This window comes from Molothrus ater, chromosome 2, assembly GCF_012460135.2.
Source record: "Molothrus ater isolate BHLD 08-10-18 breed brown headed cowbird chromosome 2, BPBGC_Mater_1.1, whole genome shotgun sequence".
Lineage (NCBI taxonomy): Eukaryota > Metazoa > Chordata > Aves > Passeriformes > Icteridae > Molothrus > Molothrus ater.
In genome coordinates this window covers 46832588-46845344 of record NC_050479.2, presented here as the reverse complement: position 1 = coordinate 46845344, position 12757 = coordinate 46832588, and the positions used below count along the sequence as shown (strand labels likewise).

Sequence of the window (12757 nt, the reverse complement as noted above, 5' to 3'; positions counted from 1 at the left end):
CTAAAACAAGATGTTGTTTTAAAGGAAAAGCCTGGATAATTTTTTTTGTAACATGCAAAAACAATAACCCCCAGATAATTACCGGATTAAAAAAAAAAAAAAAAAGATAAAAAAGAATAAAATTCTATAGTTTTATCCATGTGTTTATTCATGGACTGCTTTCACACTGATGCAATACTCATTAAATATCACTTAATTGTTGTAATAGCACCAAGGCGTTCCTTAATATTCTCTAATACCATTAAGGCCTTCTAGTTGACTTTTAACAATCTCCAATGGCACAAATTCCACACTTTCTCTAAAAACTTCCTCTAACACTTATCACTTCCACGGTGAGAGAGATTTTCTGAACAGACAGAATTTCCCAGGTTTTTTAGATTTTTGTTCATTGTCTCATCTTTCTGCTGTCCACCTAGGACAAAAGTCTTCCTGTCACCACTATGATGTTCTACTAGGTAGCTGCAAAAGGAAAAAAAAAAAAGAAAAAAAATCCCCCTTGATCTTCTAAAGGTAGAGAAACCCTTAGTTTTCTCAAGTGTTAAGGAAACTTCCCAGTCTGACCATTCCCAAGGCTCTGGCAGTCACACTTCCAAACATGTAAATTTCATAGCTCAATTTGAGATGCTTTGTTTAGCTAATTCTCATCAGGACAGGCTTAAAATGAGAGATAAGCACATAGGATATCTAGGTTTGATAACCAAGTAAAAATTGAATTTTAAAAAAATTAAATTTTGTAATGAAAGGATATTTTGCTGTATGTCTCCTCTACATTCAGCATATGTTTTGGAAATCTCACATGTGAAACAAAAGAAATATATCTAAGAAATCCAGAACTGATTTTTAAGTCAAAAATGTTTCTTTTTATTGTCAAGTAATTCTGTCTGTGATTTATTATAGTTAATATTTTCTTTTTCCTTTGACCATGATCATAAGCTTACAATCATCACCTGAATATTCATTTTCATGTCAGAGACAGTGGCACTAAGATAAGAACCCTGTTGCTTTGTTCTTTAATTTTTCTAGAAGTTTTAGAAGAGTCAGGTTGTCCCTCTGAGTATGTGTCTGTTACAAAAGCTCAGAATAAATGGTCAAAGACAGTGTTTTGGTTGTTTGGGGGGAAAAAATGTATTATTGAAAATGTTGCACTCTTTCTGCCATCATGTAACAAACCAAAAGTAACCCAAATAACTAGAAGTCCTGTATAATATGTGCCTAATTGTATCACAATAGAGGGCTATAATCCATTTCCAGATTCCTAGATGAGTCAAAGAAATATATATAAATAAATAAATAATCCTTTGACTGAAGGGTTTTGTTTGGTTTTTTTTCCAATTTCTGCTAATGTGTTAGTTCTCTGTATGCTGCTCCACAAAGTTGGAAATGACCTTTTTCAGTCCTAGTTTGAATCAGTATATTAACAGCAGTAATTCTGCAGTCCCAAGACTGATGATGCTGTAATTTTCCAGCCTAATCACACTGAACTTCAAACATATTCAAAGCAATTCTATTGAAGTTACTGTCTCAGAAGTATTTTTGCAATATGTGTGAATTACACATGAGGACACGACCAGTAGACAAGTGCTTGTCAAGCTCATTGGAAATGAAATAAAGAAAGATACTTCCCAAAGGTAACAGCTCATGTGAACCTTGTCCCAGTCTTTGATCATATTTAGACCTCACCTGAGTAGAAACTAGAAAAAAAAATAGAAAATCTAACCAAAATCTAACTTTTTTAAAGTCATCATTGGCAGCTCACACCAGCTATCAAACTTGAGAAGTAATGAATAATTAAAATAAGTCTCCATGCATTCACACAGCCCACACACCTCCATGCACAACTGCCATCATGCCAAAGGGCCAAGGTGACATTGAAACTGTTGCACATCTCTCAGTATTTGGAGAAATTAACAAGCTGGAGTGAATAATCTGATTTTTCGAGACCTGGTGCTAACACTTCTACTGTCATGCGTGTGTTATTTACAGACCATGTGTATATATGGGGGAGATAGAGAAATTATTAACAACGTGCTATTCCCATCTCACTCAACCTCAGTTTTTATGTCACAGAGTAGCCTAGATCTCTTCTTGAGGTTACCTGACTCTATATTGCCTTGTGGCAACAGAAAACACCATAATATCTTCATAATCTTAGTCATTATGTAAACAAAATTGACATTATCTTGACAGAATCTTAGTCATTATTCAACACAATTGTGGAAGTCAGGAGTCCTCTGGAGACTATATAGTCCAACCCACCTAACCCCAGATGAGTCAGTTAAATTTTCAATCCCCCTCACTCTCTACATATCAAATCTGTACTTCATCAGATAACTTTAATATTAAGTTATGACAAGCCTTAATAAAATAAAAATTGCATTCAATGCTCTCCATCACACAGAAACAAGCTCACAGATGCAGCCCTTAGCTTTTTCCAGGCTAATAATGAACATACTGAAAAAAAAAAATTATACCAGGCATCCTGAGAGATCTTTCTGTTATCTTTCTCTGTTATGAAAAATCACCATAATTTTTTTTTTCAATTACTTAATCAATTCCTCTAGTAAATCTGGCTGTCATCCCCCTGTAAGCTCAGGGACAGCACCCACAGCTTGCACTCAAGAGTCTTGTGTTGATGGCCCAAAGGCCCCAGGGACACAAGCAGGGCTCTGTACCTGGAGTAATAGAGCTGCTTTTCTATATATATGCTTCCTGTCTTCATGTAAAAAGATTTTGTCTACATCAAGTCCAAATACTCCTCCATGCCTGTTGGTTTTCCCTCTGTTTTTACTGAAAATAATACTGCATAATATTTTTATTCAGGTTGGTTTTCTTCTAGTTAATGGGAAATACATCTGTCCCATGCAGTTTCTTTAGGTTTTGCATATGCAGCCAGCAGTATTACATAAGAGATGCCTTGTTGACAAGAGACTTGGACTCCCTGCTGGTCAGAACCATAGCAACCTGAATTTCACCCCTAAATTTCCCACCTATGTTTCCCTACTCTATTGTTGCCAGCATGGGTTAGGACTAATAGTTCTGCCTTTCAACATCAAAAAGATTTATTTGGTAATTTTCACTGCCACAAAATCAGCAGTCAACTCAAACTGTTACCAAAATTACTGCTACAGACATGTTCTGCCACCCCTGAAGATGCTCTGTTCCTTTGCAATATCTCTTGCATAAGTTAATAGAATACTGGTGTTGAAGGCGACTTATACCTCTGATTCATATATACTTTTAGACATACCTAAAAGTATAAAGAGTGGAGGGTGAATTATATACTCTTAGAGATTCCCACTCCCAACTCAAATTATCCATTTATTACACTCTCTCTAAAAGTTGCATGTTGCATAAATGGTTGCACAAATTCAAAATTCATCAAGCTTACCAGCTCCCAGAAGTCAACCTCAGATCTTCTTGCTCTGGCTCTTCCAAAAGCAAAATTGTCATGAAAACTTCACTGTGTCTTTTTGTTATTCACTACTTTCTCTAAATTGCTGAGGAAAAATATTTTAAAAAAATACAGCAGCTCTAAACTTAAAAGAGGTTCAGGTGCAATTTGGATTTTTACCCTTTCTCTCCCACTGCCAAGACAAAAATATCTAATTGAGTCCCATTTTTCCCCATTGTCAGCTGTGACTTAAAGGATATTTGATGGAGATATTAATGAGAACTGACATAAATAAGTTAGATTTTCCAGAACAGGAACAAGACTGTAGTTAGATGACACCCGTAAAGGGTTTTAAGCAAGTATGGGTGTAAAGACCATTTCTGTAGTAAGAACTTTGAATTTGGGTTAGTTCTCTGTTTTCTCTTTTTTCACAGTTTAGCCAGTTTCTCTCTTGATTAGACATCTTGTCTACAGCTCATTTCAGACACAATACTCACAATATTTCTACTTACATCTTCCCACTCAAGCCCTTCTGTTACTGAATTTGTAGGCCATGTTACCTTTTGGTGTCTGCTCAGTGGTGTTAAACACACTGTTATTCTACCAAAGGTTCAATTCATCAGCCATGTACAAATGAATTGGAATATATAAATTCTGATGATTTTATTAGAAAAAAAGATACATCAGATGTATTACTGGGGACATCAAATTCCCTGTTAAATCTCAGAGAGTAATAACAAAACATCTGACAACAGAAAATTGAGTGCTAGAAGAGATTAAGCTGATAAAAGGAAAAGGAAGGAATTTGGTTGTGCAGAGGTAACACGAAGTCAGAATTTTGAACAATAATAGCTGAACTTATTTCAAGGAACTGAAATGCTAAAATAAATCAGTTTGTGAGCTGTATAACAATTTTTAAAAAAAGTAAACTATTACAAGTTTGTTTAATATGCACATTCACTAAAAAAAAAACTTGGTGAAATTACATATAAACATTATTTGCAAAACTGATTTGATCAGCCTTGTGTTCTGAACACAAATACCAAATCTCACTGTTCTATGTCAGACATACTGTTATCATAAAATCACTAATGTGAAGCTATCTGAATATAAATGTTTCAAGAAAATGCTCTTCATTCTGATAATCTGAAGTCAAACTAGTGCTAACTAGTCCAATTTGTTCATTCTGTGTTTAAATACATCTAAATGTCAGCTGTGGAACATTCAGCGCCTCTTAAGCGTTCTTATTTTATCATTATTTACATTTCATGTGTTTTCCTTATAGTATTACTACTTAATCTAACTTAAGTTCTTATGCTAATTTAGGCTAATTTATGCTAACTAATGCAGCCTTAGACCTGTGCAAAATTGTCAAACACAAATGAGGATCTCAGCTGAAACAAAGTGTTTCAGCATTTTCTTGATCTGTACCAGGATACTCCATATCTGATAAATTGTTGCAGTTTTTTTGTGAAAATCATCCTGATATGTAATGTGGCTCCAAAGAATATTGCTTCAAGCTCATAATATATTTATGTATGTATATGTAAAATACATAAAAAATATGTATATTTTATCTTGAACTATGGTCCTTAAAATAAGAATAATCTGGGTAGCTGTGAGGCAGCAGGGTAGTGTAAATATATGCCTGAAAAGGTGTGCTGACTCAGAATCTGTATGTAAGACCATGATCTGTAGGATGAGGACTGCATGATCATATATAGACAACTCCTACATCAAAATATATCCTTGGTCAGAGACTTCTTTTTCTTTTCCATTTATATTTTTCCATTTTTAAGTGATTGAAGTGTGTTTGTACTCAGGGTAATTCACTTCCATCACCACCTAGAGTAATGATAAATGTCTTCAGCTTAGTCCTCAAATGGCCTTTGTTAAAACTGCAGTGCAAACATCAATTGACATTTTGAAGGTCATGACCAACCCCATTTAAAAGTAAGATTAAATAAAAGTTCAATTCGTAATCCAAAAACAAAAGTGCAGAGTTCACAAAATGTTACTAACAGCTATATTGTAGACACAATTAATTCTAGTATCTGAATCTCAGGATAAAGCCCATCTTGAGAGACCTGTATCTTATTTTATGTAAGATATATTTACATTTTATATATTTCATTGTAGCATTTACAAACCTAGAATAAAAGTTTTGAGAGAAAATAGTGTTGTGTTCAGCTGTTGCTTTTCTTGTTTCAGTTATTTTGTATCCCAAAGTATGCAGCACATAGTTATTCATTTTTTAAGTTCTTTCATAGTGGATTCTTTACAAGGTATTTATGCCTTCATATACTGTTCATTCTTGTAAACTCCTTGTAATTTCAAATTATATTTGTCAAAAATGATGCAAATGAAGTAGCAACGGTAAAGACAAATTTTAATAAGTATGGAGAAATAAGTCCACACTTAAATCACCTATTTCGTATGCACACATCTACCTATTGGATGCCCAAAATTATCAAATATAATGTAGATCTTTTTTGCCGATGTTTTTTAAAAAATAGTTGTGTACAATCCTGAAGAGAAAAGAATTAAATCAAATTTGTTCTGATGGTGTTCAAAACTTCAGTACTATAGCCTGTATTGGAAAACAAATATTTATACCAGATATTGGTATTAGTAAAAAAATTAGATGGAAGGAAAGCCATTCTCTGTGTTTGTATTTTCTTAAAACTACAGTATTTTCCCTGCTATTCCTCATTATGAATTACATTTACTACTGTGAGAACAAAAGACAATACTAGAACAAGACTATATTACCAATGGAAATATCAGAAAGAAATTTGCAAGGATAAGCTGTGTTCTTGAGTTTTTCTCTATTTTCCTTCAAAGTACCTCGTATTCTCATCCAGAAGATGCTGAGAAGATAAGAGTTATGTAATTCTAAGTTCTATGAACCCATCTCATCAACACCAAATATAGTTGCTTATTGCAGAGGGGTTTTTATTGTCTTTTACAATAACAAGTATTATTGTATTTTTATGTATTTCTGTGGTCCAGTACTGCAAGGAAAGAACAGTATGCTTGCTTGTTTGCTGTTATTCTGCTATTTGCCCCATCTTTACTTTTCCTTATATTAATTTCTTACTTGCAATCTTGCGCAGGTTAGAGATTTGATAAATGCTCCCATTCTCATTTTCTGTTCATCTACAATTTACCTCTGTCTTACTGCCTTTGGTATCCTCTGCTTGTGGAAACCTGACACTCCTCAGTCATTTCTGCTTGCCTGATTCTACCTGTGCTCTCCCTAATCTCTTTCTGCAAATATGCTTCTTCTTCCTAAAAATGGTAAAGGATGAAACTGCTCCACTGCTGAAATTTTATCTTGTAGCAAATCCTGCTCCAAATATTAAGAGGTTGAACAGTTTTTTACAGCCTTTTACAACTATAATACATCAATTTATATGTTACATAAATATAGGAAATTATAGCAAGAAATTCGAGAGATATATTTTTGGTATTTAAATTATTAATAAATTTTATTTTGAGCGATTAAATGATTAATGCAAATTGATTACTGAAAAGAATTAATTAAAAGAAGCATATAAGACCATAATATATAGTTTCAGATTTAATTTTCAAAAAAATTGCTCTCCATTTTTTGGATAATCTTTGCGATTATGTATTGTAGTATCAACTTCAAATGAAAATAGTGCAGGAAAGAGAAATTTCCTATTCTAAATAACAGAGACTCAGAAAGAATGATGTATGGAGTTTAATTTATGGCCAGATTTTAAGAAATTAAACCCAAAAGCAAACAAAAACAACAAAACCCCAACCAAAGAACAAAGAGCTAATATGTTATGCTTTATTGTACAGAATGGAACCTGTAATACAAAAGGCAGCATGAGTTCCAGAATGGAGACAAACAGGTAAGAATGATCCTAGTATTTCTTTCATGGTTTATGTTTGCACAAGGAATATTTTCTAGGCAGGGTTTTTTAATAACATCAGCAGTTTTTGAAGTTTGGCAGATTTTTGAAAACAGACACTGCATCAGTTAGACCAAATTCAAGAATGAAGAGAAAAATCCACAAAAACTGTCAGCTGATAATTTGTAGGGGAAATGGAAAAATGAATATCAAACAATTATTTTAAAATATGAAGTTAGGGCTGTGTGAAATTTGGTTAATTCTGATTCTGTATTTAGGTTGAATGCCCACGTAAAAATTTTTTTTAGATTTCTCGAGTCACTTTTGAGCCCGGTTCCTTAGTATCTAGGGCATTGATTGTGCAGGAAGAGACCTGAAGTTATTTTGCCACACATATTGAATTACAAACACTTTACAGAAGCAGTGGGAGGTATTGTAACGCAAGTAGAGTTGAGGGTCTTGTAAAACCATCTGTCCAGTTAAAATTGAAAGGGAGGAAATGATGAATAGTTGATCCCTCACCCACAAATGCACTGTTCATCTCCAACCCAGTTTAACAATAACTTAAACTAGATTTAGGATGTCATGAAAGTTATCACACGTGAAAAGGAATGTAAAGCAAGAAATTACTTCAATCTGTAGTGGGCAACCAGATACCTGTGATTGGAAAAAGTAACCAGTTTTGCACATCCCCTCACAGGTTACACAAGAAATGACTGCTGTGGAAGGATGATGCAGAGAAGAAATTAACAAGCTGCTCAGTCCTGGCCTAACATCATCTAAGAAGAGTACCAGGACCCAGGAAAATGCATTGGACTTCAGATTTCTTTCTGGAGATGGGGAAGATGTGATCAACAGTTTCTTAAACTAAGATAAGGTGATATCTTTGTAATAGATGTAGAGCTAAATTGACACACTGTATTTTATAAAGCTAGCCCACAGGTGACAGGTTGTACTACTGTATCTGCAATTTGTATGTGTGTTGTGGTGAGTCAGAGCACCTATTTGTTGCTACTGTGGGATTCCTTTGACCAGTTTCTGAAGAAAGTAACTAGAGAGGGGACCAAAATATTTTCCCAGACTATCGATTCTGTAAGTGACAGCATTCTTCCTGCAGTATGAGCAGGAGAACATTCCAGATCTTGTATGCTGTAGCAGAAATTATAAAAAGAAGAAGGTCTTTGGGTGAAGAGCAATGGGAGGGCCTCATGCCTTTTCCAGAGTGTTGAACCCCTCACAGGTGGCATGCTGAAAGAATAATTAGAGCATACTGTATACAATTTGTCATGAAATGCAAAAAAATGCTCCTATCTTTACCCTCTTTGTTTTCATGATTATTACTGAGCAAAGAGTAAATAGGCATGAATAGAGGCAAATTAAGTAAATCTTCAAAATTGCAAAGGTTAAATCTCTGCAGTGTTCAAAAGCTGTTTCTAGTGTGAAGCAATTAAAACTGAAACTAATTTATGCAATCAAGGTGAGTGAAAAATTTTACCTGTGAGCTATAGTTATGTCAGATCAAAAATCACAACTATGTACCATATATGAGAGGCTGAAATGTCAAAGGCTAATGACTCAAACAACTGGCTATTTGCAAAAGCAGCAGCTACTTTGCTGAGGCCAGGTTTGCACCCCCAAACTGAAGGGGAAGAGGAGAGGCTTGGCTGTGTGGTGATAAAAATTCTGATCCACATGAAACAAAGGGGTCAACACCCACTACCAAAGGATAAGCATGATGAACTCATTTTTTATATACAAAATGACTGAGCCCCAGAATTATTGTGTACTTGATAGCCTGCAACTAATGCCTTAAACAAGCTGTTTTCTGGCCAGATAAGGAAAAAGATCAATAAGATGCAGATTCTTCTGAGGTAGTGTGATGCTTCTCTCATGCCATTTACCCTCTGATAGGCACTGCTGACTCTACTAAAGTGAGAGAAGCAGGGCAAAACAGCAGTCATGTCATTGAAAAGTGCTATAAGCCACCAGAGACCACTGAAACACCCCCAGGCTCATTTCTGGGGCCTTCCACCATAGAACTTTGCACAATCCACAGTGTTGTAAAAGGCAGTGTAAAAGTTTATCTGCTCATGGGAGGTACCTGAGCATTCCCACCCAAACCTGAATGTAGGTCAAACCATTGAACTTTGTGTTTCATGGGCTTCCCCCACCCCCAAGAGATAAAGATTGCACCCATCACTTCAATCAATGGACCTCAAAACTGTCACATTTGAGTCTCATCACTGCTTACATGGGTGGTGACATCTTCCTCTTCACTTTCTACTTTTATCCTTTCTTTCTCTTTCTTTCTTTCTCCTATGTATTTTCTTAAGCAATATTTTTATACTTCTATGTTGCTATATGATAAATAAAACAGTTACATACCTGCTTTCTATTTCAATCAAATTGTTCTGAAATAAAACTATATATACATATATAAAAGTACAGGTCTGTCAGTGTTGTTTCACTCTATTTTTCTCCAAGTGATCTATTAACAAGAACTCCAGCAACCCCGTGCCTTCAGGTGCAGGTCGCAACACCATGTTGATTGTTAAGAAACAATTCCAACACATAACTCCCACAGAAATTATAAGCATGTTGGCCCACATGGGATATCATCTCACAAAATGATTGTGGAACTAAATTTCTATGGAATCTTCATTCCTCAGGCTGCTCAAAACACAGTTGTACAAGACTCAGAACAACCTCATCTAGCTCTGAAATTACATACTTATCAATCAAGAAGTTAAGCTGGAAAAACTCATGGGTTTCCCTGCAAAGAATTTTTTCTCCGTTTTTCTACAGGTCTTCAGAACACACTCATTCCAAAACAAATGGTATGGGGACCCATGTATAAAAAAGTAATCAGTAGGAACAAAGGTATTGCCTGATTTTGTTGGCTTTCTTTGCAAATTCATTTCTTGTGTGGGATGGGGACTGTAGTTTTCTCAAAATCAGAAAAAAATTATGAGACCACATGCCTATGGAATTTGTGATAGCAACATCAGAGGAGAAAAATTAAAAATAAAAATAAAAGAAATGGAACAAAATAAGAAACATGAAAATAGAAGACAAAGCTTTAGCAATCAGTAGACACGTGAATTCATGTAGTTTTATTTCAGGGCTAAGTATATGCACTGGGAACATGCTATTAGTATCCATCTTGTACAGACATCTTGAGTTCTTATTGCTGTTGTATAGTAAGTCAAGATTTATATTGTGAAGTGTTCATTTACAATCCTTTCTACCCACACTAAGTACCTTTAAAAATGCATTATCTGAGACAAATGATCAAGAGCTCATTGAAAAATTGCTGCACATTTATAACTGACTACGACTTTATTACAAGTCACAGACCATACATTACTTAAAATCTGGTCAGTACAGCAGCACGCCAAGGAAAAAAGTCTTTATATCCTACTAAAAGTTGGGGTTTTTTGGTTGTTGGACTTTGGGGTCTTTTTGGTTTTTATTCCTTACAAGGTAGCTTCCTGGTAATGATGATGTTCTTAGCATCTCTGTGGCTACAGTTCTGTGGCACAGAACTGTACATCTCAGTGGCACAGACTGCTTGATGAATTTTGCAGTGTCAGAAACCCCTGACTTTGCATACTCTACAGACTTGGAACATATATAGCAACACACACAGCTTGCGGGATTTTACTTGATACATTCTCTCTCTATATATCACTGGCAATAAGTAGCAACTGTCTGTCTCAGCAGTCTATATCTCATTACTATTCATGATGGGCTGGCCTGAACAACTCTCCTTTAACAACATTATCTATAACACAGATTCTGTTTTCTGTCTAAACCTCATTTCCAGAATGCAGGTGTTTTAGCCACTTCTGAATCCAGCCTTATCCATTTTTAACCTCCACAGCATGGTTAGGACTGAATGCAACTACCATGTATCCTACCTTGTTTCCTTAAAAGAGGAACTCAGGCTCCAACAGGCATCCAACCTTCTTAATTAATGGGAAAGACCTCTGGGTTTTTTTGCAGCATCTCTGCAGATAATAAGTTCAAAGACATGTGAAAACCACAGATAAAGACCTTGAAAAAATTATTTCTGACTTTTGCAGGAATTATTTCATATATTAATAGAAGCCTGTGACTGTAATTGTGTCACTTCATGAGTTTCTCATCAAAAGAGCAATAGATCTGATAGCATTAATGAAATATGCAAAGCATGCAGTGTTTTACTCTCCTTACTAGTCCACTCTTCTTCATTACTGTGATTCAGTGATTCTGTAACTGCCCTTAGAAATAGAAGGGCAGACTTTGGTAAAGCAAGACAAAAATCATGACATGCATCTGAGGGTATGAAAATATTCTTATCTCTAATTAAAATCACTGAAACATACACTCATGGACTAGTCATAGTAATTGTTTTGTCCTGATCACACATTATGAATTCACCATATGGGCTGTTCTGCTAAAAGCTTTTATTTCCGTACCCTCCAACTCTCAGAGTTAAGAAAATAACACATAACATTGAACAAGACTCCAACAGTGCATTTATATTGTTTCTCAGCTTGGTTTTGTTTCCTGTGGCATTATCATCAAAAAGGACAGAGCATGCTACTTCTATTATAAGCTAAATGTGGAGACTTAGATGTTTAGAAAAATTTCCCAGATACCAGAGTAAATATTCACATTTGTTTTATGTCCATGTTCAATTAAAATTTTAAAAGAAGAAAGATATCAGATAATAGAATTTATATACACTTTAGCCGAAGGGCACTCATGTTCACTGAGAGGTTGCTGCTTTTTTCTTCTCTTTGGGCTCTCTGAAGGAGCTCTTGACTCCACGCAGCTGGCTTGCTAAAAGCTGAATAACCCCACACCGCAGAACATGCAATCCTGTTGGTAGCTTTTATTTAAACAAACAAAAAGAAATTACACTAATAATCATTTCCCGAGGATGATTTCATGTGTCTTGTTATTCTGCTCAATGCATATGGGTAGATTTTGTTCAGTTACATAAGGACTGAAGTAATTCACATTATTCTAGCTTTAGATCAATAAGAATGTGGTGGGTTTACCCTGGCTGGGTGCCACATGCCCATCAAACCTGCACAATCACTCCCCTCTGCAGCTGAACAGGGGAGAAAATATATAATGAAAGACTTGACAGTTCAGATAAGGATAGGGAGAGATTACTCACTCATTACTGTCATAGGTAAAACAAACTCAACTTTTGGAAATGAATTTAATTAATAATCAAACAAATCAGACTAGAATAATGAGAAGTAAAAAACAGATCTTAAAAATATCTTCTCCCTGCCTCTCCCTCATTCACAGGCTCTACTGGCCACCCTCCTGAGAGGCACAGAAGATGAGGAATGGGCATTATAGTCAGATCATGTTTCTTTTGCTGCTTCCTTCTCAAGGGGAGGAGTCCCTGCTCCAGTGTGGGGTCCAGTACTTCATGTACTTCTCCAGTGTGAGTCCTTTCCACAGACTTCATGAACTGCTC

At 35.4% G+C, this 12757-nt stretch overlaps 1 long non-coding RNA gene across 2 annotated transcripts in view; it reads left to right on the top strand.

Moving 5' to 3' along the window:
* LOC118684049 (uncharacterized) overlaps nt 1-9717 on the top strand; it is a 101932-nt gene extending 92215 nt beyond the window's left edge. For both annotated transcript variants that reach the window (XR_008508949.1, XR_004979767.1), the window contains exons 2-3: nt 7223-7275; nt 7976-9717. This is a non-coding gene — a long non-coding RNA (uncharacterized LOC118684049). The remainder of the gene's footprint in view (nt 1-7222; nt 7276-7975) is intronic.
* Nucleotides 9718-12757: the final 3040 nt, after the last annotated feature.